The following is a 300-nucleotide window of genomic DNA, read 5'->3' on the forward strand; positions in this document are numbered from 1 at the left end:
ATAAATACAACCTCACGTTGTGTCAATCACGTTTACACACTGCCTTCGAAACTTTCGTCCGTCATAAAAAAAGGTTCTATTGTCTGCGTTTTCACATCCATAGCAAGCATTTTAATAGGAAAGGATGACAAATACGGAAAAACAAAACAAAAAAAAACGCATACGAAATTTCGGACTCTGTGTGCAAGGACCTTTAGAGAGCAAAACATCATTAACAGTTGCGTAATGGCACATTTTATTTGTATTTGTGTCCATTTCTCTCTTTGCAGACCTGTCAGGCCGTCTCTCAGTGGTGACCGG

The 300-nt window shown here is 39.3% G+C and overlaps 1 long non-coding RNA gene across 1 annotated transcript in view; it reads left to right on the forward strand.

Annotated features, from left to right (window-relative positions):
• LOC107568071 (uncharacterized) overlaps positions 1-300 on the forward strand; it is a 3324-nt gene extending 3024 nt beyond the window's left edge. The window contains exon 3 of the long non-coding RNA XR_001606706.1: positions 270-300. This is a non-coding gene — a long non-coding RNA (uncharacterized lncRNA). The remainder of the gene's footprint in view (positions 1-269) is intronic.

This window comes from Sinocyclocheilus grahami, unplaced genomic scaffold (genome assembly GCF_001515645.1).
Source record: "Sinocyclocheilus grahami isolate Dianchi unplaced genomic scaffold, SAMN03320097.WGS_v1.1 scaffold1211.1, whole genome shotgun sequence".
In the NCBI taxonomy this organism is placed as follows: Eukaryota; Metazoa; Chordata; class Actinopteri; order Cypriniformes; family Cyprinidae; genus Sinocyclocheilus; species Sinocyclocheilus grahami.